The sequence below is a fragment of the Neofelis nebulosa genome, chromosome 2 (assembly GCF_028018385.1).
Source record: "Neofelis nebulosa isolate mNeoNeb1 chromosome 2, mNeoNeb1.pri, whole genome shotgun sequence".
In the NCBI taxonomy this organism is placed as follows: domain Eukaryota; kingdom Metazoa; phylum Chordata; class Mammalia; order Carnivora; family Felidae; genus Neofelis; species Neofelis nebulosa.
In genome coordinates this window covers 117564023-117589694 of record NC_080783.1, presented here as the reverse complement: position 1 = coordinate 117589694, position 25672 = coordinate 117564023, and the positions used below count along the sequence as shown (strand labels likewise).

General features: G+C 45.4%; 1 non-coding gene across 1 annotated transcript; it reads left to right on the top strand.

Moving 5' to 3' along the window:
- The first annotated feature begins 2496 nt into the window (after positions 1 to 2496).
- On the top strand, positions 2497 to 2568 carry TRNAE-UUC (transfer RNA glutamic acid (anticodon UUC)). Its single transcript has one exon. It is a non-coding gene; the product is annotated as a tRNA-Glu (tRNA).
- Positions 2569 to 25672: the final 23104 nt, after the last annotated feature.

The window sequence follows — 25672 nt, the reverse complement described above, 5'->3', positions numbered from 1 at the left end:
GGCAAGTGGGGCAGGAAGAAGATCCCAGAAGGAGAGTCTTCGGGGCAGGGACTGGAATTCCCTATCAGTCCTGTCGGTGTTGTAGGTCGCGATCACCTATGAACTCCAGACAGCAAAAACAGGATCCAAACAAGTTTATTGCGGCCGGGCCAGACAGAGAAATACAACAGGTCCCAAAAGTCTGGCCCCGAACAAGCTTTGGGAATGTCTTATAAAGGCTGTATTGACCACTCGGGTTGCAAAGGGTGGCAGTTTGAAAGGGCGGGCACCAATCACACAATGTTGTAGGTCTTTAAAATATAAGGTGGGCACCAATCACACAGTCCTGAAGAATTTTAAAATATAACTTGTTGACTCTAGCTAGTTGAATGCTGAATCATATTGTTTATAATATTAGTTTTCTATCTAGTTCGAACAGAATGCGGTGCCCGAGAATGGGGAAGGGTGGTTACACCAAGCAGGTTTACAGAAGCTCAAACAAGCAGTTAAGAGGGAGTTTTATCTCCCAGTAACTTAGCAAATGTGGTTTTAAGCAGAACTGATATTTAGGGAACAGGAGCAGCACTTCTATGAAAGCCCAAAACAAACACTGGTTCAGCATCTCATACGCTGGGGTCCTTCTAAGCTTACATAGGTCATAGTTTACTCTTGGGCTACAGGAGGCTAGCTGTGTTTGCCTTTTACAGTTGGCTGTCTTATAACATAATTTTTCCCTGTCAAGGTCAGGGTTTGTTTTTTTCCCCATCATCTTAATGATTTACAAGAAAAGCACAATGTTAATAATCGCCAGACCTCCAGGAACCTTATACACTCAATTTCCTGGAGCCCTAATGTCACCTTCATCTCCATAGGATAGAAAACTCTATATATAATCAGTCACTCCTCACAATCTCAATGCAGCTCTTTCTGCCCATAGGTCCTGTCCCAATGTTTTAATAAAACCACCTTTTTGCACTGAAAATGTCTGAAGAATTCTTTCTTGACTGTTCGCTCTCGACCCAAGCATCAGATCACATCACCCAACCATCTTGAGACTGTCTGGAACCTAAGACCTTGAGTGAGCCAAGGATCGCCTGTTTAAATCGATCTCCCCGCTTTTATCAAGAGAATTGTTTGACCTATTCAGAAGAAAGAGGAGGAACGTGTAGATCAACATCCATACTTGATGAGTTAATTCCTGACTAATTAATTAGATGTGGAAAACACAAATTCCTGACTAACTAGATGTGGGGGTTGAGCACTACATTGGAGTCAAAAAGAACTCTCTTAAGGTTTTTTGCTCTGAGCATTGGAAGCCTGGAAACAAAGGATTCCAACTGAGATGGAAACAATGTAAGTCTCAAAATGTTTTGGGGGGAGGGGGGCGACAATCAGAGTTCTGATCAGGGCCTTGCTTAAAAGAGATCTCTGACAAGGGAGCCTCAGGCAGGCTGAGGGCAAAATACAAGCTAGCACACTAGCACATCCCATTGGATGTGTGTGACATTCCTCAGGCACTCCTGGCTGCCCCAGGACAAAGGAAAGGAAAGAAAACAAATGGCCAGCTGATAGAGATCACAGTCATACAGGACTTGGGTCCCCATCCGTTTGCAAGTATCTCAGTAAATTACAAGAAAAAGGTAATCTTATCAATAGCCTAATGTCTAGAAACCTAGAGACTCAGTTTCCTGGAGCCCCAACATCACCTCTCCACAGTCATATGGGGAACAAAGGCAGAAGGAAATGGCAGGAAATTAAGTCTCCTTATAACCTGCAGTCCATTGACTGATACTTGAGGCCAGCAGAGTAAAATGTTTCCCAGGAACTCCCCACTGTCTTAATGCTAATGCTTTGCTATAGGGAAAAACCACCTTAGCTGGACAATAGCAAGGCCTCAGGTATCTCCGGAGTCCTCTTTAGCACAGTGAAGTCCCTCTGGAGGCCTCCCTTTTGACTCTACCTTCCCTAACTCCATAGTATAAAACCAATCATTCTTCACAACGCAGCACAGCTCTTTCTGCCCACGGGTTGTCCCATGCTTTAACAAAATCACTTTTTACACCAAAGACGTCTTCAAGAATTCTTTTTTGGTCTTCAGCTCTGGACACCCCCCCCCCATCACCCTAAAACCTCACCATCCTGTTGTTGTTATTAACCCCAGGTCTCAGTGCTTAGCCCCTCCTCACCTTGGAAGCCTCCCATGCAGCCCCCTCCCAGCAACCTGATCTCTCACGCATGTCTCTAGGAAAAGGCGCATCTCCAGGTCAGTTCTGACCTTGTAGTCTTAGAGGCACAAATTCCCTGTGACTTGGTCACCTGGCTGCCTAGGTGGCCATTACTTGGGGGACAGGGCACCCCATGCGTAGCCTGTGGGCTTGCCTTTTAGGAAAATTTGGAGGGTAGGACCTAAAAGGTCCATCCCTGGAAAGAAGGAAGGATAGGGAGACTGAAAACAACTAGAGTAGCATTCCAATAGAGCTATCATCAGAGGGCAGGAAAAAAGAGTCACCAACCAGTTCCCTGGTGGTCTAGTGGTTAGGATTTGGCACTTTCACTGCCACGGCCGGGGTTCGATTCCCGGTCAGGGAATGTGTTTTCAGCACACAAGACCATTCTTTGGATGCAAAGGTGTGTGGTGGTGTACCACAAAGCTGAAATGCCAGAAGGATCTGGTATCTCTGAAACTGAATGATGAAGGAAGAAAAGTGATGGTGGTCTACTCTGATCCCTTCCCAAAGGTGTGACTGTACCCACTTAGCTCCTCTTACATGTGCCCCCTAATTTATCTTCCTCTATACACCCTGGTTTTTGTCATATCTCCTTTACACACTTGGGGCAGGAGTGACTTTAGAGGTCATTTAAGCAGCTTGCCCAAGCTTAGACAGCCATGCAGAGATTCAAACCCAATATGCTAAGCTGCCATTTCTGACAGAATGAGTTAAGCTTCTGGTAATGGCTGCTAACTTTCTTCAGAGTAACTCTTGCAGATAGTATCTGTAAACTGGGGACAAAGTATGTTTCTAAAAGATTATCTGAAGGTGCTGGGGAGACTGAACAAAAGCGGGTAGACACAAAGAACTGTACATGGTGACTTTTCCATTTTGCAAAGTTTTGGCCAAGAGCACACCTTGGTCTGCCCTACTTGTGAAAGGGCGGGCCTACGCCGGCCGACTCCATCTCGTTCTGTGTCCTTCACCTAGGCTACGCCTCCACCCCTTGAGTAACCTCCCGCTCACCCGTTCAAACTTCCTGGTCAAAACACGCCCAGCGACCTGCGTGACAGGACTCCGACCCTTCCCCAGCCAATCAGCTGAGGCCACAGCCATTACCTCACCAACTGCTCCTAGGCCCCAATAAAACCTTTGTCCTTTTTTTTTTTTTTTAATTTTTTTAACGTTTATTTATTTTTGAGACAGAGAGAGACAGAGCATGAACGGGGGAGGGTCAGAGAGAGGGAGACACAGAATCTGAAACAGGCTCCAGGCTCTGAGCTGTCAGCACAGAGCCCGACGCGGGGCTCGAACTCACGGACTGTGAGATCGTGACCTGAGCCGAAGTCGCCCGCCCAACCGAGCCACCCAGGCGCCCCAGAGAGAGCGAGTTTCAAAAGGACAAAGGTTATGGGGTGCCTGGGTAGCTCGGTTGAGCGGCCGACTTCGGCTCAGGTCACGATCTCGCAGTCCGTGAGTTCGAGCCCCGCGTCGGGCTCTGTGCGGACAGCTCGGAGGCTGGAGCCTGTTTCAGATTCTGTGTCTCCCTCTCTCTGACCCTCCCCCATTCATGCTCTGTCTCTCTCTGTCTCAAAAATAAATAAACGTTGAAACTCGCTCTCTCTCCCTGGTATCTCACCGCTGCATTGGTGCAGGTAGGGGATTGAGCTCCAGCTAGCTCGAATAAAGGCTCTTTTGCTTTTGCATCGGACTCGGCTCCCTGGTGGTCTTTGGGGATCACGAATTCTGGGCATAACACTTGGATCAGCTAAATTCCAGCACAAAACCAAACTGTCTTACTGGATTAGAGGACAATGTTTGGGTAAGCATAGCACTTGAAAAATCAAGAGGTGGTGTGGAATCCCAGGGTGGGGGGCGGGGTGGGGGTGGGGGGGGTGGGAAGCCACTGAAGAGAAGTTCTAAGTTGTGTGTAAAAAATTCTGCCCACGTTTCTGGCTGACTCCTGCATAATGTGTGTCAAGCAGACTCCAAGTAGTTCAACTAAAGCTAAAGTGACAACTGAAATTTCATCTGTCATCCATTGCAAGGGAGAGAGTCAGTTTGATATGAACCAGGCCTGCTTTTATATAAATCCAGTGCTTTTCTAATACGTAACAATCTAGAATCTCTAGTGTACCATTCATGATATCCACAATACAACCCCAAATACTCTAATGAATGACACTGTTACTACTCTACCCATACTCAAGAAAAGACAATCATAGGAGACTGACCTAGAGATCACCCAAATGTTGAAAACAGGAGGCAAGAAATAGTAAGTCACAATTACAAATAACTATCTCAAGATTGTAAAGGAAAATATAAGCTTAATAAATGAAAAGTTAGAAAATATTACCAGGAAATAGAAATAGTAAATGAAGGACCCAATGTAAATTCTGAAATTGGAAAAAGTTCTCAAAAAACAATCACTGGATGGATTTAACTGCATAATGGAATGACAAAAATTTAATGAATCTCAAGAGAGAGAAACAGAAATCATCCTGATGAGGTTTTGAAATGGTGGTCAGATTCTTGAGAACCTCTTTGGTGCAAAGAGGTGATTTTAGGAGGCACCGGGGTGGCTTAGTCGGTTAAGGGTCAGACTTTGGCTCAGGGCATGATCTCGTGGTTTGTGGTGTGTGAGTTCAAGCCCCACGTTGTAAGGGTTAAATTGTACCTTAGGGTTCAACTGTAGCTTAACCACTTTTTTCTGCTTCTGTAATACTTCATTGCTCCAGGGACTAAGAGATACGGGAAGAAGTGGCGCCAGATGCAGGGTCGAGAAGGTCAACCGGTTGCGCCTTAATGACAGAATGTCTAGAATAAACACCCACATCCTGGAACTTGTTCCTTTATGTTGTTCCCATATGCTAAGACAATGTGGTTGGGGCTATAAAAACTATACGCTGGCTGTTCGGGACCGCACTCTGATCAAGAGCGTTGGTCCCGATTGGTTGGCCTTGACTCTCATTGCAATAAACTTTTCTGTGACTGTCACTGGTGCCCATAGCATTCTGTTCCAAGAGTCGTGTGGATGCAACATTTGGTGCATTGGCCAGGAAAGTTAAAGGTCTGAAACAGGGCCCTTTCCTCGGATTGCTCCGCTGACCCCTGGGATGAGGCTTGGGATTGGGAGAGGTAAGGAATTCTTGGGGTGCGCCATTTGAATGACTCAAGAGGGTCTGCGGTACCAGCTATAGACGCAGAGTCAGGGCTCCTACCAGGACGCCGGTGGACCCCATTTGGGTTGATTTTTTTTTTTGTCAAAAACGATCATATTTTCAGGTGGCTGCCATGGCCTACTGGCCTAGAGATCTCGAACTTGTGTTCTTTTCGTGTCTTGTTTTCTTCCTGTTGACTGTGCGTCCTTGTCAGTTTTGCCTATCTTTGTCATGGGTCAAAATCAGAGTACCCCCACCCCTCTGAGTCTCATACTAACCCATTTCCAGGACTATAGGAGAGCTGCCTCCGTTTTCAGCTTCCACGTCAAGAAGCTGGTCCTTTGAACTCTCTGTGAGGTAGAATGGACCAGCTTTCAGGTCGAATGGCCTCCACAGAGGTCCTTTGACCTGACTTTGGTATATAAGGTTCATGCTATTGTCTATTCCAGGCACGAAGACCAAGTCCCATATATTGAGGCATGGAGAACCCTCATCGAAAACCCTCCAGATTGGCTAAAACCATTCCTTCCCTCTCGCCTCCCTAAGGTACAGGCTTTGCCGCTCACTGGCCGTCCACTTGAAGCTCAAAGTCTGAGTCTTGATGGGACTAAGTGGCCGTCCCCTCTGCAATCTGCACCAGAGGAGGAAGAAGAAACTTACCCCCTGCTGCCCTATAGTTCTCGCCCGGAGAATACGGGTCAGGATGCTTCAGACCAGGAGGCAAGCCTAAGTTGAGATACTCCCCTGAGCCCGTCTCACACCAGGTCAGGAACCTCGTTCCATCCCCTTCCCGCTGCCCTACCCCTTCGGCCCAGGGCCATCCCTGCAGGGTGATGTCCGACCCTTTATGACTTATGTACCCTTTTCCACTAGCGACCTTTATAATTGGAAGCTTCAAAACCCCCTGTTCCCAGAAGAACCCCAAGCATTAACTTCTCTCCTTGAAACTATATTTGTGACCCATCAGCTAACTTGGGATGACTGCCAGCAGCTCTTGCAGGTTCTCTTCACTACTGAGGAATGGGATAAGATCCGTCATGAGGCCCGGAAACTGGTGATGGGGCCAAACGGGCAACCCACTGAGGATCCCGCCTTACTCAAGGAAGTCTTTCCTTCCTCACACCCTGAAGATTGGGACCCAAACACTCCTCACGGTAGGCGATCATTAACCCTATTTCGCCAGACTGTACTGGGAGGTCTCCAAGCGGCCGCCCACCAGCCCACAAACATGTCTAAGGTAACTCAAGTAGTTCAAGGAATTGAGGAGAGCCCCTCAGCCCTCTTAGAGAGGCTCATGGAGGCATACCGTACCTTTACCCCTGTAGACCCTGAGGCACCTAAAACTAGACGGGCATTAAACCTGGCCTTTGTCTCATAGGCAGCCTCAGACATTCGAAAGAAATTACAAAAAATTAGATGGGGTTGAAGGAAAAAATTTATCTAAACTAGTTGAAATTGCCCCAAAAGTCTTTAACAACAGGGATTCTCAGAAAGAAAGACAAACAAAAAAGATGATGAAGGTGGTAGCAGCCGTCCTGGATGCCCGCAAGGGAAGGGGACCCAAAGCGACTAGAGAATTTCGGTCTGGACAAGAAAAAAAAGACAAATAAAAGGTTAGAGCGCCACTAGGAAAAAACCAATGTGTGTATTGCAAGCAAGAGGGACATTGGAAAAAAGATTGCCCAACTTAGCCCAGTGCAAAACTCGGTCACCCCAGGCATCTATCATGGAAGTTGATTCCCACTGACAGGGCCGCAGCTCGGTGACCCCTTCTGAGCCGTTGGTTACTGTTAATATAGGGGGCCAGCCTAAGACTTTCTTGGCGGATACTGGAGCAACCTTTTCCGTTCTAAAACAAGATCCTGGCCCCACCGGGTGAGGAGCAACCTTGGTACAGGGAGCGACTGGGTCTCCAACTTGTAAATGGACCACTGAACAAAAAGTGGATTTGGGCTGTAAGACTGTTACGCATTCTTTCTTAATCATGCCTGAATGCCCCTACCCTGGATTACTAGATAGGGACCTACTGCATAAACTAACGGCTTCTTTGAGATTCACTAAAGGGGTATGCATGTTAAAGTCGGCCAGGATGGCCCAACAACAGTCATGGTGACTGTGCCACTTGGGGAAGAGGGCCTGCTCACTCCAGTGCCCAATGAAAGTGTCCATACAGTCGATCCCCTCCTTAAAAGCCTCCAGGCAGACTTCCTCCAGGTATGGGCCGAGACCAATCCACCTGGGCTGGCGATTCATCAGGCTCTGATAATAGTGGAAATTAAGGCGTCCGTGCTTCCAGTAAGACTGAAACAATATCCTATGTCCCGGGAGGCTAGGCGGGGAATCGCCGTTCACATCAAGAGTTTGTGTGACTCAGGTATTTTGATCCCGTGCAAGTCGCTGTGGAACACTCTGATTCTTCCTGTCCAGAAGCCTAACTCATCCGATTTCTGGCCAGTTCAGGATCTGAGAGCAGTAAACGCCAGGGTAATGGACATTCATCCCACTGTACCCAACCCTTATACTCTCCTTAGTTTGCTTCCCCCTTCTCAGGTGTATTATACAGTTCTGGACTTAAAAGATGCCTTCTTTGCCATCCCACTGGCCCCACAAATCCAGCCACTGTTTGCATTTGAATGGACCGATCCTGAAGAGGGAAAAGCCAGACAGCTCACCTGGACGCGACTTCCCTAGGGATTCAAAAATTCTCCTACTCTTTTTAATGAAGCCTTGCACCAGAATTTAGAACCATTTCGAATCTCCAAACCGCAGGTAACTCTGTTGCAGTATGTTGATGATATCTTGCTGGCGGCCCTCCCTCTCATTCAGAATGCCTGAGCACCACCAAGGGACTCTTAAATCTTCTACAAAAACTGGGGTACTGAGTGTCAGCCAAAAAAGCACAAATCTTGAGAGAGGAAGATGGCCGCATAGGAGGATGCTGGGCTCACCGCGCGTCCTGCTGATCACTTAGATTCCACCTATACCTGCCTAATTAACCCAGAAAACCGCCAGAGGATTAGCAGAACGGAGTCTCCGGAGCCAGGCGCAGATGAGAGGCCCACGGAAGAGGGTAGGAAGGGCGGCGAGGAGGTGCGCGCTCCACGGACTGGCGGGAGGGAGCCGGGGCGGAGGGGCGGCTCGCCGGCCAAGTGGAGCCCCTGAGTCTGGCTGGCAAAAGCGGAGGGGCCGGACGGACTGTGTTCCGACAGCAAGCGCGACGTAGCGTCTGGGAGGTCATAAGTTAACAACTCTGCTCAGAAAGCGGGAAGGCTGGAGGACAAAGGGAGGGAGAGCCGCTGAGCCCCCAGACGACAGAGCTCAGCTTGGTGGGGAACAAAGGCGCTCACCAGCCCCATCTCCCCCACCCATCCCCCAGCCAAAATCCCAAAGGGAACCAGTTCCTGCCAGGGAACTTGCTCGCTCCGCGCAAACACCCAACTCTGTGTTTCTGCGGAGCCAAACCTCCGGCAGCGGATCTGACTCCCTCCCGCTGCCACAGGGCCCCTCCTGAAGCGGATCACCTAAGGAGAAGCGAGCTAAGCCTGCCCCTCCTGCCCCCGTGCACCTTGCCTACCCACCCCAGCTAATACGCCAGATCCCCAGCACCACAAGCCTGGCAGTGTGCAAGTAGCCCAGACGGGCCACACCACCCCACAGTGAATCCCGCCCCTAGGAGAGGGGAAGAGAAGGCACACACCAGTCTGACTGTGGCCCCAGCAGTGGGCTGGGGGCAGACATCAGGTCTGACTGCGGCCCCGCCCACCAACTCCAGTTATACACCACAGCACAGGGGAAGTGCCCTGCAGGTCCGCACCACTCCAGGGACTATCCAAAATGACGAAACGGAAGAATTCCCCTCAAAAGAATCTCCAGGAAATAGCAACAGCTAACGAACTGATCAAAAATGATTTAAACAATATAACAGAAAGTGAATTTAGGATAATAGTCATAAAATTAATCGCTGGGCTTGAAAACAATATAAAGGACAGCAGAGAATCTCTTGCTACAGAGATCAAGGGACTAAGGAACAGCCAGGAGGAGCTAAAAAATGCTATCAATGAGCTGCAAAATAAAATGGAGACAACTACGGTTCGCATTGAAGAGGCAGAGGAGAGAATAGGTGAACTAGAAGATAAAATTATGGAAAAAGAAGAAACTGAGAAAAAGATAAAACAATCCAGGAATATGAGGGGAAAATTAGAGAACTAAGTGATGCACTAAAGAGAAATAATCTACGCATAGTTGGTATTCCAGAGGAGGAAGAGAGAGGGAAAGGCGCTGAAGGTGTACTTGAAGAAATAATAGGTGAGAACTTCCTGGATCTGGGGAAGGAAAAAGGTATTGAAATCCAAGAGGCACAGAGAACTCCCTTCAGATGTAACTTGAATCAGTCGTCTGCACAACATATCATAGTGAAACTGGCAAAATACAAGGATAAAAAGAAAATTCTGAAAGCAGCTAGGGATAAATGTGCTCTAACATATAAAGGGAGACTGATAAGACTCGTGACGGATCTCTGTACTGAAATTTGGCAGGCCAGAAAGGAATGGCAGGAAATCTTCAATGTGATGAACAGAAAAAAAAAATGCAGTCGAGAATCCTTTATCCAGCAAATCTGTCATTTAGAATAGAAGGAGAGATAAAGGTCTTCCCAAACAAACAAAAAGTGAAGGAATTCGTCACCACTAAACCAGCCCTACGAGAGATCCTAACGGAGATCCTGTGAGACAAAGTACCAGAGACATTGCTACAAGCATGAAACCTACAGAGATCACAATGACTCTAAACCCGTATCTTTCTATAATAACACTGAATGTAAATGGACTAAATGCGCCAACCAAAAGACATAGGGTATCAGAATGGATAAAAAAAACAAGACCCATCTATTTGCTGCCTACAAGAGACTAATTTTAGACCTGAGGACACCTTCAGATTGAGAGTGAGGGGATGGAGAACTATTTATCATGCCACTGGAAGTCAAAAGAAAGCTGGAGTAGCCATACTTATATCAGACAAACTAGACTTTAAATTACAGGCTGTAACAAGAGATGAAGAAGGGCATTATATAATAATCACAGGGTCTATCCATCAGGAAGAGCTAACAATTATAAATGTCTATGCGCCAAATACAGGAGCCCCCAAATATATAAAACAATTACTCACAAACATAAGCAACCTTATTGATAAGAATGTGGTAATTGCAGGGGATTTTAACACCCCACTTACAGAAATGGACAGATCATTTAGACACATGGTCAATAAAGAAACAAGGGCCCTGAATGATACATTGAATCAGATGGACTTGACAGATATATTTAGAACTCTGCATCCCAAAGCAACAGAACATACTTTCTTCTCGAGTGCACATGGAACATTCTCCAAGATAGATCACATACTGGGTCACAAAACAGCCCTTCATAAGTACACAAGACTTGAGGTCATACCATGCATACTTTCAGACCACAATGTTATGAAGCTTGAAATCAACCACAGGAAAAAGTCTGGAAAACCTCCAAAAGCATGGAGGTTAAAGAACACCCTACTAAAGAATGAATGGGTCAACCAGGCAGTCAGAGAAGAAATTTAAAAATATATGGAAACAAATGAAAATGAAAATACAATAATCCAAACGCTTTGGGATGCAGCGAAAGCAGTCCTGAGAGGAAAATACATTGCAATCCAGGCCTATCTCAAGAAACAAGAAAATCCCAAATACAAAATCTAACAGTACACCTAAAGGAAATAGAAGCAGAACAGCAAAGACAGCCTAAACCCAGCAGAAGAAGAGAAATAATAAAGATCAGAGCAGAAATAAACAATATAGAATCAAAAAACTGTAGGGCAGATCAATGAAACCAAGAGTTGGTTATTTGAAAAAATAAACAAAATTGATAAACCTCTAGCCAGGCTTCTCAAAAAGAAAAGGGAGATGATCCAAATAGATAAAATCATGAATGAAAATGGAATTATTACAACCAATCCCTCAGAGATACAAGCAATTATCAGGGAATACTATGAAAAATTATATGCCAACAAACTGGAAAACCGGGAAGAAATGGACAAATTCCTAAACACCCACACGCTTCCAAAACTCAATCAGGAGGAAATAGAAAGCTTGAACAGACCCATAACCAGTGAAGAAATTGAATCAGTCATCAAAAATCTCCCAACAAATAAGAGTCCAGGACCAGATGGCTTCCCGGGGAGTTCTACCAGATGTTTAAAGCAGAGATAATACTTATCCTTCTCAAGCTATTCCAAAAAACAGAAAGGGAAGGAAAACTTCCAGACTCATTCTATGAAGCCAGTATTACTTTGATTCCTAAACCAGACAGAAACCCAGTAAAAAAAGAGAACTACAGGCCAATATGCCTGATGAATATAGATGCAAAAATTCTCAATAAGATACTAGCAAATCGAATTCAACAGCATATAAAAAGAATTATTCACCATGATCAAGTGGGATTCATTCCTGGGATGCAGGGCTGGTTCAACATTCGCAAATCAATCAACGTGATACATCACATTAATAAAAGAAAAGATAAGAACCATATGATCCTGTCAATCGATACAGAAAAAGCATTTGACAAAATTCAGCATCCTTTCTTAATAAAAACCCTCAAGAAAGTCGGGATAGAAGGAACATACTTAAACATCATAAAAGCCATTTATGAAAAGCCCACAGCTAACATCCTCCTCAATGGGGGAAAAACTGAGAGCTTTTTCCCTGAGATCAGGAACACGACAGGGATGTCCACTCTCACCGCTGTTGTTTAACATAGTGTTGGAAGTTCTAGCATAAGCAATCAGACAACAAAAGGAAATCAAAAGCATCAAAATTGGCAAAGATGAAGTTAAGTTTTCTCTTTTTGCAGATGACATGATATTATACATCGAAAATCCAATAGACTCCACCAGAAGTCTGCTAGAACTGATAACATGAATTTAGCAAAGTTGCAGGATACAAAATCAATGTACAGAAATCAGTTGCATTCTTATACACTAATAATGAAGCAACAGAAAGACAAATAAAGAAACTGATCCCATTCACAATTGCACCAAGAAGCATAAAATACCTAGGAATAAATCTAACCAAAGATGTGAAAGATCTGTATGCTGAAAACTATAGAAAGCTTATGAAGGAAATTGAAGAAGATATAAAGAAATGGTGGGGTGCCTGGGTGGCTCAGTCAGTTAAGCGTCCGACTTCAGCTCAGGTCACGATCTCACGGTCCGTGAGTTCGAGCCCTGCGTCGGGCTCTGGGCTGATGGCTCAGAGCCTGGAGCCTGCTTCCGATTCTGTGTCTCCCTCTCTCTCTGCCCCTCCCCCGTTCACGCGCTGTCTCTCTCTGTCTCAAAAATAAATAAATGTTACCAGAAAAATTAAAAAAAAAAAAAAAAGAAATGGAAAAACATTCCATGCTCATGGATTGGAAGAATAAATATTGTCAAAATGTCAATACTACCCAAAGCTATCTTCACATTCAATGCGTTCCCAATCAAAATTGCACCAGCATTCTTCTTGAAGCTAGAACAAGCAATCCTAAAATTCATATGGAACCACAAAAGGCCCCGAATAGCCAAAGTAATTTTGAAGAAGAAGACCAAAGCAGGAGGCATCACAATCCCAGACTTTAGCCTCTACCACAAAGCTGTCATCATCAAGACAGCATGGTATTGGCACAAAAACAGACACATCGACCAATGGAATAGAATAGAAACCCCAGAACTAGACCCACAAACTATGGCCAACTAATCTTTGACAAAGCAGGAAAGAATATCCAATGGAAAAAAGACAGTCTCTTTAACAAATGGTGCTGGGAGAACTGGACAGCAACATGCAGAAGGTTGAAACTAGACCACTTTCTCACACCATTCACAAAAATAAACTCAAAATGGATAAAGGACCTGAATGTGAGACAGGAAACCATCAAAACCATAGAGGACAAAGCAGGAAAAGACCTCTCTGACCTCAGCCACAGCAATTTCTTACTTGACACATCCCCAAAGGCAAGGGAATTAAAAGCAAAAATGAACTACTGGGACCTTATGAAGATAAAAAGCTTCTGCACAGCAAAGGAAACAATCAACAAAACTAAAAGGCAACCAACGGAATGGGAAAAGATATTTGCACATGACATATCGGACAAAGGGCTAGTATTCAAAATCTATAAAGAGCTCACCAAACTCCACACCCAAAAAAACAAATAACCCAGTGAAGAAATGGGCAGAAAACATGAATAGACACTTCTCTAAAGAAGACATCCAGGGGCGCCTGGGTGGCGCAGTCGGTTAAGCGTCCGACTTCAACCAGGTCACGATCTCGCGGTCCGTGAGTTCGAGCCCCGCGTCAGGCTCTGGGCTGATGGCTCAGAGCCTGGAGCCTGTTTCCGATTCTGTGTCTCCCTCTCTCTCTGCCCCTCCCCCGTTCATGCTCTGTCTCTCTCTGTCCCAAAAATAAATAAAAAACGTTGAAAAAAAAAAAAAAAAAAGAAGACATCCAGATGGCCAACAGGCACATGAAAAGATGCTCAACATCACTCCTCATCAGGGAAATACAAATCAAAACCACACTCAGATATCACCTCACGCCAGTCAGAGTGGCCAAAATGAACAGATCAGGAGACTATAGATGCTGGCGAGGATGTGGAGAAACGGGAACCCTCTTGCAACTGTTGGTGGGAATGCAAATTGGTGCAGCCACTCTGGAAAACAGTGTGGAGGTTCCTCAGAAAATTAAAAATAGACCTACCCTATGACCCAGCAATAGCATTGCTAGGAATTTACCCAAGGGATACAAGAGTACTGATGCATAGGGGCACTTGTACCCCAATGTTTATAGCAGCACTCTCAACAATAGCTAAATTACGGAACGAGCCTAAATGTCCATCAACTGATGAATGGATAAAGAAATTGTGGTTTATATACACAATGGAGTACTACGTGGCAATGAGAAAGAATGAAATATGGCCCTTTGTAGCAACGTGGATGGAACTGGAGAGTGTGATGCTAAGTGAAATAAGCCATACAGAGAAAGACAGATACCATATGTTTTCACTCTTATGTGGATCCTGAGAAACTTAACAGAAACCCATGGGGGAGGGGAAGGAAAAAAAAAAAGAGGTTAGAGTGGGAGAGAGCCAAAGCATAAGAGACTCTTAAAAACTGAGAACAAACTGAGGGTTGATGGGGGGTGGGAGGGAGGGGAGGGTGGGTGATGGGTATTGAGGAGGGCACCTTTTGGGATGAGCACTGGGTGTTGTATGGAAACCAATTTGACAATAAACTTCATATATTGAAAAAATAAAGCTGAAATTCTAGACCTTCTAGCAGCCATCTGGGAGCCTGCGAGACTCACGATCATTCACTGCCCAGGACATCAAAAAGGCGACTCCCTAGAGGCAGTCGGAAACCGCCTTGCTGAGGTGGCAGCCCAAGAAGCTGCCCTAACTAAAAAGTAAAGGTTCTTTGGTGCTACCGATCTTAATAGAGCCCTTGCTTCTGCCGGAGCTCAGTTACACTCCTAAAGATTTAGAGTGGGTTTCAAGTAAAGGGGGAAGTATGATACCGGGACAAAAGTGGGTTCAGGATCCTGAAGTTACCTTACAAATTGTAACTTAACCAAATTGTCCCTTGAGAAGGGGGAAAATTGGGTTGATGTTCTGCCTTTTGCCCTTTTGCTAGCGCGTTGTACTCCATTTGTCAAGGGATTTTCCCCTTACAAAATTTTATTTGGCAGACCTCCACCTATCCTACTGAGGCTGGGAGACAACGTAAAGGAACAGCTGGAACAGGAACCACTTGCTGGCTTCACTCGTGGCCCTGCAACATGTACAAAAGGAAATAACCGGGAACTTAAAAGAAGCCTTTGCTCATCCTCCTGTTCTTCCCCACCCCTTTCAACCAGGAGACTTAGTCTGGGTCAAGAGGCACGAGCTTAAAACCCTGGAGCCGTGCTGGAAAAGACCACACACCGTGATCCTGACTACACCCACAGCCGTGAAGATAGATGGTGTCCGAACCTGGATTCATCACTCTCAGGTTAAGAAAACTGCGTGAGGGCAGAAACACCCCAGGCTGATACAGAACCAGAGAACGAACAGCAATGGAAGGTCCAAAGGCACCCAGAGGATCCTTTAAAGATAGGACTAATGCTGGCATAATAATAATTGCCTGGGTTTGTATAATGATAAGCTTGGGAAACTGTATGAGATTGCACCCCCTATCTTTTTGGCCATACTGATGGGAACTCAGGGACACAGTCACAGGAAAGGTAGTAGCGTCTAATACCTCCTCCACTATGCCCTGTTTTTTGTTTGACTTATGTGACCTAGTGGGTGAATCACAGGGAACTTTAATTACTAATTATAAACAGCCAATGGGTTTTGTTCCTCCAGTCCCAGAAAACCCCTATATGACTACTTATGGATGTGGACACAGGGATCAAGAACAAAAATTGGCAGGTATAACAGGGATGTATGGCTGCCCAGCAGGTAAAAAAGACGAATGTGAAGGAGAGGGTCAGTACCACTGCGCCAAGTGGGGTTGTGAGACGCTAGCCCCCTGGCTAGCAGGACAGGGCCTTGACCCCCTAATTACTCTCCTTAGAACCCCGAAACCCTAATGTGAGACCCCAGGAACCTGTAACCCAACAAAAAGTATGTTTAAAAAAGGTTTCTAGTTCCAGTACTTTCCCCTCCTTTTGGGACACCGGACATACTTGGGGTCTCCAGATGTACGCTTCAGGAGTTGATAAGGGCACTTCCTTTACTATACAGAGGGTTAAGATAAGAACTCCACCCAATCCAATAAGGCCAAAAAAGGACATGATTTTATCCCCCCACTCCTTCTGACTGTCCCTTCCCAATCTACCCTGCAATCGGGTGCCCCCACAAAGTCAGAATTACCGACTACAACTCATTTCCAAAACCCATTCTCCCCTGAGACGCATTGGTTAGATGTAGTAAATTCTATGTATGTCTGGCTGAATTCATCTCACACCGAGATTGTACAAGATTGTTGGCTGTGTTTAAACCCTAAACCCCCATATTATGTGGGAGTGGCTACAAATATTAGCATTGGACAAAACATAGAAAAACATGTCATAAAATTGCAAAATCCAAGCATGTCATTGTACCCTTGGGGTTCGCGACCAATTTTAACACTAGGAGACCTCCAAAGGCAGGGTTGGTGCATAGTGTCCCAAGAATATAATTGGCAGACCTCCCCTTACAAAAACTCTTGTGCAGAAGTGTACATTCCAAGTAGTTCAGATACCGATAGCGCCCAAGATATAGCATACTGAGCCCCTACTGGAGCCTGGTTTGCTTGCTCATCGGGAATTATCCCCTGCATTGCAGCTGCGTACTTTGGAGTCGGCACCCGAGAGATTTGTATCCTAGTTCATATTCTCCCGCAAATATACCTATAGAGCGGAGAGGCAGGGAGAGAACATTTACCTCTTTTTTTTTTTTTTAATTTTTTTTTCAACGTTTTTTATTTATTTTTGGGACAGAGAGAGACAGAGCATGAACGGGGGAGGGGCAGAGAGAGAGGGAGACACAGAATCGGAAACAGGCTCCAGGCTCCGAGCCGTCAGCCCAGAGCCTGACGCGGGGCTCGAACTCACGGACCGCGAGATCGTGACCTGGCTGAAGTCGGACGCTTAACCGACTGCGCCACCCAGGCGCCCCGAGAACATTTACTTCTATTAGAAGGACAATCCAGGACAAAAAGGGCAGCCCCAATCCTTATTCCACTTCTGGTGGGACTAGGAATTGCGGGATCCACAGCTGTTAGAACTGCTGGACTCATCGTAGGAGACCAAAATTTCAAAACCTTGAGCAAGCAAGTAGACCTAGACCTAGGCTACTTAGAAACTTCAATCTCTCGGCTAGAACAACAGGTAGATTCTTTAGCCGAGGTTGTATTGCAGAACAGAAGAGGACTTGATTTACTCTTTATGAAGGAGGGAGGCCTTTGCATGGCCCTCGGGGAAACATGCTGTTTTTATGCCAATAATTCTGGAGTAATCTGAGACACTCTCAGCCTAGTCAGAGATAACCTTAGAGCTAGAGAACAGGACAGACAGGCCAAGAATAATTGGTACCAAAGCTTGTTCTCTTGGTACCCCTGGCTCATATTGTTGCTCACCGCCATAGCTGGGCCGCTGCTATTGTTACTTCTTGGGTTAACTATTGGCCAGTGCATTATCAATTGGGTAGTACAGTATGTCAACAGACGAGTTGGTGAAGTAAAAATTATGATGATTAGATCCAATTATGTCCCCTTAGTCCCTAATAATGAATCAAGGGATTTATTCATTAACAAGACAAAGGGGGGAATGTAAGGGTTAAATTGTAGTTTAGGGTTAAACTGTAGCTTAACCGCTTTGTTCTGCTTCTGTAAGTAACACTTCATTGCTCAAGGGATTAAGAGATACTGGAAGAAGTGGCGCCAGATGCAGGGTCGAGAAGGTCAACCGGTTGCGCCTTAACAACAGAATGTCTAGAATAAACACCCACATCCTGAAACTTGTTCCTTTATGTTCCCATATGCTAAGACAATGTGGTTGGGGCTATAAAAACTCTGTACGCTGGCTGTTCGGGACCGCACTCTGATCAAGAGCGTTGGTCCCGATCGGTCGGCCTTGCCTCTCGTTGCAATAAACTTTGCTGTGACTGTCACTGGTGCCCATAGCATTCTGTTTCAGGAGTCGTGTGGATGCAACAACAGCAGGCTCTGTACTGGCAGCTCAGAGCCTGGAGCCTGCTTTGGATTCTGTCTCTTTCTCTGCCCTGGTCCCCACTGGTGCTCTCTCTCCCTCTCAAAAATAAACATTTTTTAAAAAGTGACTTTATTAAAGCATGGGGACAGGACCCTTGGGAAGAAAGAGCAGCACTGGGGTTGTAAAGAGAGACTTGTTATATACTATTGAGTTGGGGGAGGTAAAGACGAAAGGGAGGCCTTTTGATATGCTACAAGAAGACTCCTAAGATGCCAGGGGCATTAACATTAGGACAATAGGAGTTCCTGAAGAAGTGTTATATTCTATATTTGCCTCACTGGGCTCAGGTTATAAAGAAACTTAATTTTACCTGCCATTTCCTTCTTGCCTTTGTTTCCCACATCACTAAGCAGAGGAAGGTGATATTAGGGGCTCCAGGAAACTATAGGTTTGTGGAGATTAGGCTATTGATAAGATTGCTGTTTTCTTGTCATTTACTAAGACATTTGTAAACTGATGGAGACGCATGTCCTGTATGACTGTGATTTCTGTTAACCGTTTGTCACCCCCACCCCCTTTTTTTTTTGTTCTTGAGCAGCCAGGAGTGCCTGAAGAATATCACACATACCCCACCTTGGGGGTGGGGGAAGTTGTGCTAGCTCGTGTTTGGCTCCCAGCTTGCGTTATGGTTCCTCATCAATCCTACCTGAAGCACAAAGAAAAAGAATTGAAAAATACAGAACTGTAGCAACCTATATAGGGCAATATCAAAAGTTCTAATATATTTAGAGTTCAAGAAGAGGAAAGAGAATAAGGCAGGAAAAAAATCGATATCTAAATGTGTTGAGAAATATGTATTTACCGCACAACACTGTTGGCTAGGGCGTACAAAAGTTTGTCCTGTTTCAGGAGAGGGGACGACTGGAGGACAACGGCAGCCGGCACCTATGCGGGTGGATTTCACCCACCACTCACCTCCCTCCCTTCCTCTGCATCTTCTCCGGGCACCTCTTCCCAACGCCCAATCAGCAGTTTACACGCAAAGAGAACCAAGGATGCTCGGCGGACCAGCACATCTCCAGGGGAGGCATGGAGGCTGGGACTGTCATTCACCGCCCGCAGCGCGCCTTGGGGGCGGTGACAGCAAGAGCGCGGGCTCAGCCAGAACCCCGTGGGTATTTGCATCTCTGCGGGTGGCGTGTAAGTGTGGACACGCCGCCCGGTAGTGTGGAATAGAGTGTGGAACGGAGATAGCCATGTGCGGCACGGAGATAGGAGAGAAGAGGGGGACCCCAGGGGGAGAGAGCGCGCGCAGGCAGGAGGGCCTCCTGCGGCCAGCCTGAGGACCTGGGTGGTTGGCACCCAGGACAACCAGGTGGCAACCCAGGTGGTTGGAGTTTGAGAAGCGACCCTGGGACTGACATCACCACCATCCGACCTTCATCACTGGAGCTTTGGGACTGGCCTCGGAGCCGCTTCTGCATCTGCGTCTTGCAACACGCTGGCGGACCCAGGGATGAAGAGAATTCCTCCTTGAAGGGAGACATGGCCAAAACATGACCTTACGGAGAATCTAGCCCAGGCCAAGGTGGGGAAGAGCTCCAAGTCCCAGCCAGTGCATCGCCAAGGCTAGTTTTCTTGCACCCGCCGATTAATTGCGCCTCCCTTAGAGTTGAGCTCACCCACCCTTGGGGGGTGCCGTCCTTCTGATGAGGGATCATGGGATGGACTGAGGACAGAGTGCAAGCTACCCCACTTCATTGGATGTGTGTGACATTTCTCAGGCACTCCTGGCTGCCCCAGGACAAAGGAAAGGAAAGAAAACAAATGGCCAGCTGATAGAGATCACAGTCATACAGGACTTGGGTCTCCATCCGTTTGCAAATATCTCAGTAAATTACAAGAAAAAGGTAATCTTATCAATAGCCTAATGTCTAGAAACCTAGAGACTCAGTTTCCTGGAGCCCCAACATCGCCTCTCCACAGTGATACGGGGAACAAAGGCAGAAGGAAATGGCAGGAAATTAAGTCTCCTTATAACCTGCAGTCCATTGACTGATACTTGAGTCTGGCGAGTAAAACGTTTCCCAGGAACTCTCTACGGTCTTAATGCTAATGCTTTGCTAGAGGGAAAAACCACCTTAGCTGGACAATAGCAAGGCCTCAGGTATCTCCAGAGTCCTCTTTAGCACAGCAAAGTCCCCCTGGAGGCCTCCCTTTTGTCTTTACCTCCCCAACTTCGTAGTATATAACCAGCCTTTGTCCACAACCCAGACTTTTCCAGGCTGCCCCGTGAGGACAGAAGGTCTCCGCGATGAGGCGGGAGGGGAGGCGCCTCAGCGTGAGCCCCAGCGGTCCCCAACATCCCCCAAAGGACTTGCAGCGACAGAGGCGATGACGGCTTTCAAGGAAGCCTCGGCTGCCCTGAACTGGATTCCGTGTCCTTCCCCTACAGCCTGCTGCCCCTGCCAGCTCTCCCAACTTAGTTGATGCCGACATCCTCCTGTGTGCCCCGGCCAAACTCTGAGTTCGTTCTGACACCAGATTTCCTCAGACTCCATGTCCATGAAGTTGGTAATTAGTGTTGTCTTGTAGATAAAGTGGGGACATTGATCTACACCAGGGGTTCTCAACATTGCACCACTGATACGGTAATTCTTCGTTGTGGAGGGGTTTCCCATGAATTCTATGCCATTTTGGTGCACTGCAGGCTGGGGCTTCCCAGGCCTCTGTGTACTCAATGCCAGTAGAAGCCAAACACATCCTCAAGTCGTGATAATCCAAAGTTTCTAGACATTGCTAAATGTCCTAGTGGGAAAAGGGGCGGGGGTGGGCAAGATGACCCTCTATTAAGAACCACTGATAAACTCCTGCCCTTTGGCTGAATTGGGGTTAATAACCCTCTTCATAAATGCGGGAAACTGATTCAAGTCTTGGCACTGAGCTCATTCAGAGATTAAGATTTGAGACTTTAGTCTCAGCATCTTCGGGCTATGCTACCTTTGTTCCTTTTCTTTGCTTTTATCCTAAAATCAGCCTCATTCAAGCCTGGCCTTCCAGGCCAGGCTGGAGTTTGAGTAAACTCAGCAAGGTTCTTCGTGACCCTTTTGGAACCTCACACTTCTTTCAGTTTAGCCTGCAGAGAAGATACAGAGATAGCACTTTGTTCTTTACCTGAAACCCAGGGAGCAAGTGAATGATCAGCAACCTCGCTGATTGTAGTCTCTGTGGCTTGCGCTGCTCTCCAGAGCCTTTCGGTCCCACAGGCAGGGAGTTATGTCGTGGGTCACTTCTGGTCATTCGAAACAACCAGATTGGGAGAGACACATAGGAGAAGCCAGCTGCTACCTCGGACATGTCCACGAGGGGCCCCAAAAGAGTCCTGGCCAGAAAGAAAGGCAGCCATTCCCTCCTTTAGGAAGGGAAGAAAGCTTATGAGATTTCAGGACCTAAAGTTACCATAAATCAACCTCATCTGGATCCCTGTCTTCCCATGTCTGGTGTAAGTGAGTTGAGTCTCCTTGCCAAAGTAAACAGACGGACAACCTTGGTCAGGCTACCAGTGAGTAGGCAATCCCCAATCTTGCCTTGAACTTCCTTAGCCAGGATTTCTATGGATTCCAAGGGTGCAACTGAATACTTTTTTCATTTGCCCTTACTTAAAGAAGAAAGGAGGCCCCTGGCTGGCTCAGTTGAAGGAGCATGTGATTCTTGATCTCCAGGTCAATTTGAGCCCCGGGGTGAGTGTAGCAATTACTTAAACTTTTGAAGGGAGGAAGAGAGGGAGGAAGGAAGGGAAGATCAGGTGTGAAGGAAGTAGGAAAACTGCTACATTAAGGAAAGCTATCATTCTTGATATCCTCACAACTCCTCTCCTTAATTTTAATTGCACTTTCCCAGGTACATCCCCAGGTGGGACCCATTTTACTCTCAATGTACAGTAGATAGGGCCATATATGAGGTTAGGAGGTTCACAGATGAATATTTGAAGTATAATAGTCTTTTTTAAAAAATATACATTCCAGGGGCACCTTACTAACAGTCAGTAGGGCCTGGCACTCTCGATCTCAAGGTCATGAGTTCAAGTCCCATGTTGGGTGTACAGCTTACTTAAAAAATAATAAACATATACATTCCAGAAAAACATATAACACACTAAGCTCAACAGTATCACATTTACAAAGATGGAAAAGAAGAATTATATATTAGCAAATGAACACTGTCATAAAAGGGACCCTAATTATCTGTTGTTTCCACTAAGGAAAAGATCTCTTTTTCCTAGATCTTTTTTTTTCTTTCCTAGTCTCTCACTTTCTCAAAATCTGACATTCAGTGCCAAATCCTAACGTTAGTGTTTTGATTCCAGACTATTCTTTCCACTCAGCATGTTTGCCTCTCTTTCATCTTCTTATATTTAGAAAAAAAGTTGTCTCTTTTTTTTTTAAATTTTTTAATGCATATTTATATTTGAGAGAGAGAGAGCGCACAAGAGGTGGAGGGGCAGAGAGAAAGGGAGACACAGAATCTGAAGCAGGCTCCAGGCTCTGAGCTGTCAGCACCCATGAACCATGAGATCATGACCTGAGCCGAAGTTGGACGCTTAATCAACTGAGACACCCAGGCGCCCCAAAAGTCAAGTCTTTTCTTAAATCTCCAATTTGCAACATCAGATCTCACACTCAGGTTAGCCAATTAGAGATCTTCCATAGGCCCCTATGTTCCTAGAAAGAAAAAGTGTAAATAACACAAGGCTTTATTTCATAGTAAACGGTTCCTAAAATCAAAGGGCAGAAAAGTGATCTAAATTTTTTTTGTTCAGGAAAAATCCAGACTCTGCTGAGTGTTGTAGACACTTAGCCTCTTCCTCAGACTGCAGACAACAGATTTATTCTTCCCAGAGGGTCCGATAGAGAATCTTTGACCACGGGAGTCAACCAGTGCATAGGAGGGCATGTGTCCTACACTGAAATGAGAGGAATGAAATGCCAGCACATCTTAATCTGTGTGACTGACATAGAGTTTTACATTTTTTCAGAATTGAGCTGTTGAAAAAGAAGAGCAGAACTAGAGGACTTGTGCTACCTGATTTAGGACTTACGAGAAGTTATGGTAGGAGAGGCAATGTGCTAGTGGCAGCACAAATAGGCTGAACTGAGAGCCCTGAAATTGACATTTACTTGGTCAAATGGTTTTCATAAAAAATAGTTAATGAGGGAAGGAAATAGGTTCAATAAATGGTGTTAGAACTAGTACCTATATAGGGTGCCTGGGTAGCTCAGTCAATTAAGCGTCCGACTTCAGCTCAGGTCATGATCTCACAGTTCGTGAGTTTGAGCCCCACGATGAGCTCTGTGCTGACAGCTTGGAGCCTGCCTCAGATTCTGTGTCTCCCTTTCTCTCTGCCCCTTGCCAGCCTGTGCTCTCTCTCTCTCTCTCTCAAAAATAGACATTAAAAACAAAACAAAACAAAACAGTGTCCATATTGATGGGGAATGGAGACATAGAGACCTATGGCAAGGAGTTTGGATTTTATTTTATTTATTTATTTATTTATTTTTATTTTTTTTCAACGTTTTTTATTTATTTTTGGGACAGAGAGAGACAGAGCATGAACAGAGGAGGGGCAGAGAGAGAGGGAGACACAGAATCGGAAACAGGCTCCAGGCTCCGAGCCATCAGCCCAGAGCCTGACGTGGGGCTCGAACTCACGGACCGCGAGATCGCGACCTGGCTGAAGTCGGATGCTTAACCGACTGCGCCACCCAGGCGCCCCAAGGAGTTTGGATTTTAATTAAAACACGCGAAGCTCATCCTCATTTCTCCTAAAAAGCCCCCATAATTTTAAATATCTCAACCAGAAAAACAGCTACAACAGCACCATTTCATCAACGGAAATGACAGACAAGACTCCCTGAGAGGAAGCATTTTGTAGTAGCTTCTGCACATGCGCAGACGTGGAGCACAGCCAGGTTTCCCACACACCTGGCTCTAGGAGTGTTTACTGTGGGTGGGTTTTCCTTCCCTTCTGACCACGAGTCAGTGGTAAATCCCTGGTGGCAAAACAGGGTCACAGCCAGTGCTGGGGATTGAAAGCGAACTGAAAGATGAGTCAGTTGCTGTTCAGACAGACACCAGACGCTACAGTTTTGGATCAGAGCCGAGGTTACTGCTGCCACAACACAGAGTGCTCACCCTGCTGGCAGATATATTTCCTTTCATATTTCCTCTGTAAGAGTATTCACATTTTGTTGCTTTGTTCTTAGACAGCTTACTTCTGGACAGGATGCTATAGAAAACACAAATACTTAATGTGTTGTTCTTTTCAGAAATGTTGTTTGATCAGAAGGTAGGATATTGAACAAGATAACTAGGCTGTCCTCTTCAAAAATGGAATGCCATCAGAAACAACAAAAACATGGGAATGAAAGCTGGTGCAGCCATTCTGGAAAACAGTATGGAGGTTCCTCAAAAAACTAAAAATAGAACTACCCTACAACCCAGCAATTGCACTACTAGGTATTTATCCATGGGATATGGGCGTGCTGTTTCAAAGGGACACATGTACCCCCATGTTTATAGCAGCCAAAATATGGAAAGAGCCCAAATGTCCATTGATGGATGAATGGATAAAGAAGAAGTGGTATATATATACAATGGAGTATTACTTGGCAATCAAAAAGAATGAAATCTTGCCATTTGCTACTATGTGGATGGAACTAGAGGGTATTATGCTAAGTGAAATTAGAGAAAGACAAAAATCATATGACTTTACTCATATGAGGACTTCAAGAGACAAAACAGATGAACACATAAGGGAAGGGAAACAAAAATACAAAAACAGGGAGGGGGACAAAACATAAGACTCATAAATATGGAGAAGATACTGAGGGTTACCGGAGGGGTTGTGGGAGGGGGGATGGGCTAAATGGGGAAGGGGCACTAAGGAATCTACTCCTGAAATCATTGTTGCACTATATGCTAATTTGGATATCAATTTAAAAAAATAAAAAATTAAATTAAAAAAAAAAACAACAAAAACAAAGACATCGGGGGACAGTTCCAGGTAGTAAGGATGGAAGTGCAATTTAGGAACTTTAATTAGATCCTGGGGAAATATCAGTACCACAATACACACTCTTAATCCTTAATCTCTCTCTCATATTTACATGATATAGACACAGATGTTAAATGCATCTGTATGTATACACATACATGTTTATATAGATAGAACATTTTTTAAACAAAGGGAAAATTATATCTGCAGCATATATTAGGTAACATTACTGGATTAATATTGTACTTAGATTTGATAATTGAATTGTATTATTGTTGTATAGGATAATGCCCTTAATATCAGGAAATACATGCTGAAGTATTTAGGCGCGAAGTGGGCTTGCATTTACTAAAGCAATAGGAATGCAGGTATGGGTGCCTGTAGACAGAAAAAGCAAATGAATGTTAATTGTTGAATTCAGATGAACAGAATAGAGGTGTTAGTTGTATTCTTCCAACTTTTCTGTAGGTTTGGAATGTTTCAATGTGAATAATTTTGAAGGAAATGGACTGTAAAACATGGAAGACTGAACGGCTGAGTC